General features: G+C 42.8%; 1 long non-coding RNA gene across 1 annotated transcript; it reads right to left on the bottom strand.

Moving 5' to 3' along the window:
• Positions 1 to 1,397: 1,397 nt before the first annotated feature.
• Positions 1,398 to 2,228, bottom strand: LOC116684155 (uncharacterized). Its single transcript, XR_004330765.1, has 2 exons — positions 1,887 to 2,228; positions 1,398 to 1,516 (listed from the first exon to the last, which is right to left on the bottom strand). It is a non-coding gene; the product is annotated as an uncharacterized LOC116684155 (long non-coding RNA).

Here is a 2,228-nt window from a genome sequence, read left to right as displayed (position 1 = left end):
GGCAGCTGGCCCAGTATTACGGGCCATGTCCTTAAAGCCTGTGCTGACCAACTAGCATCCGTGTTCATGATAATATTCAACCTCTCTCTCTCACAGTCTATTATTCCCACCTGCTTTAAACAGTCTATCATGGTCCCTGTTCCAAAGAAAGCCTAGCTGTTTAAATGTTTATCACCCTTTCATCTGTGCTGATAAATTGTTTTGAGAAGATGATTAAAAGATTCTTACCTCATCCTTCTTACTTGCCAGCCTAGACCCCTTGCAATAATGCATAACGCAACAGATTCACAAACAACGCCATGGCTTACATGCTCCACAAAACTCTAGCCCACTTAGACAACAAATGTGGAAATGATATTAGACTGCTGTTTGTGGAGTATAGCTCAACATTTAACACAATAACCCTCTCCCAGACTTGCCACAAAGCTGAGAGACCAAGGTCTGCACTCCTCCCTGTGCAGCTGGGTCCTCGACTTTCTGACCAGCAGACCCCAAGTAGTGTGAGTGGGCAACCATGTCTCATCCCCCCTACACTCAACACTGGAGCCCCCCAAAGCTGTGTACTGAGCCCCCTGCTTTACTCATTATACACCTACAAGTGCATTGCCACGTCAGACACCAGTTTGCTGACAATACAGCTCCCCGTCAAGGTGTTCAGGAACTTTTACACATGTACCATAGAGAGTATTCTGTCTGGGAGCTTTACCACCTGGATGGGCAGGAGCCACTGGCTCTTATGAGGGTACTCCGCTTGGCTGAGCAGATCATTATAACTCCTCTCCCCAATGTGCAGGGCGCGACAAGGCTAAGGCCACAGGGTTCTCAGGGAACAGCAACTCACTGTTCTCTCTGACATCAGGGAGGCATTATCGCTGCCCGAGAACAAACTCAGAGAAGATGAGGAGGAGCTTCTTCCCTTAGGCCGTATGTCTGCTCAATGATAACTGTGGCTAGCCCCCACCCACCACCTCATTTTATATTACATTACTCTATTGTGTTGTATATTGCTATTTTTATGGATTTTATTGTTATTATTGATCTGGACGGGTACACAATGAATTTCACTCCACATTGTGCTGTGTATGATTGTGTGATTGTGTTTTTAGTGACCAAGCTGAAAATCCTTTCAGAGTCTGCATTTCTGCAAAAAATCCCACACCCCAAGCATAACTGTGTAGAGGTTTGCAAAAGGTTTCTTCCTTCCTGATTCCATCACACCTAATTCTCTTAGCCTGACCTTTGATAAATAAATACATTGTTTGGCTCATCATTACCTCCTAGATTAAAATAAATAAATTATTACTGTGTAGAGGAATGAATGAGTGGATGAATGGCTGTACGTGTAGGCACAAGAAATGTTTTCTTATATACTGTCCAATATTTTGTGCCCATATATTTTTGTCTAACCAATAGGAGGCGGAGTGAGCTAATAAATAGGCCTAAGTACTTCTGTGTTAAAGATGTCAGACCAGGTTAACGCATAGCCTTCTTCTGGATAGTGAAGGGAAATTAAGTACTCATGTCACTGTTCTCCCTACTCAACAATGTCACCCAACCCCAGGACTTTCTCCCTCCCCATTGGTATACTACCTCCTTCTGCAACTCGGTAATCTCCTTTTTCACAGAAAAAATCAAGAACATCCACCAGCATCTTGGATCAATCCCTCACCTCAGCATCTCAGATGACTTTCACTCATCCACACACTCATTCTCCTCCTTCCGTCTCCCCACTATTTCAGAAATCACAGAACTCACCCGGAAATCCAAGCCATCTACTTGTCAACTTGATCCCCTCCCCACCCAACTTGTTAATTTATGAATTCCCTGTGCGGCGTCCTTGAGTGCCAAGAAAGGCGTCTTTAAATAAAATGTATTATTATTATTACTCTAAGTAATAATTTTCTCATGGAGCAGCTTAAAATAGGCCTAAAGCAACTACTAAAAAACACAGATTGAAGCCTGGAAGAGACACAATTATAGGCTACACAATAACATGGGTCAGATATTTTCAGATAGGCTTTTAAAAGGTTGACATGGGTGGCATTGCATTATGTCAGTTACCATCACATTGGCCTAGCAAATAGCCCTATTGTATGCTATGCATCATTAACTGAGCTCGTCACAGCTGGCCTCCCTGTTATGATGTCAAGGTAATTTTCATAATGTTCATAAATTCAATTAGGCCAAAAAATAGCCAAACTGTTACCTTTATCTTACATTATACCATG

This window comes from Etheostoma spectabile, unplaced genomic scaffold, assembly GCF_008692095.1.
Source record: "Etheostoma spectabile isolate EspeVRDwgs_2016 unplaced genomic scaffold, UIUC_Espe_1.0 scaffold00019209, whole genome shotgun sequence".
Lineage (NCBI taxonomy): Eukaryota > Metazoa > Chordata > Actinopteri > Perciformes > Percidae > Etheostoma > Etheostoma spectabile.
Note: the sequence above shows the minus strand (reverse complement) of the source record. Positions and strands in the feature narration are given on the sequence as shown.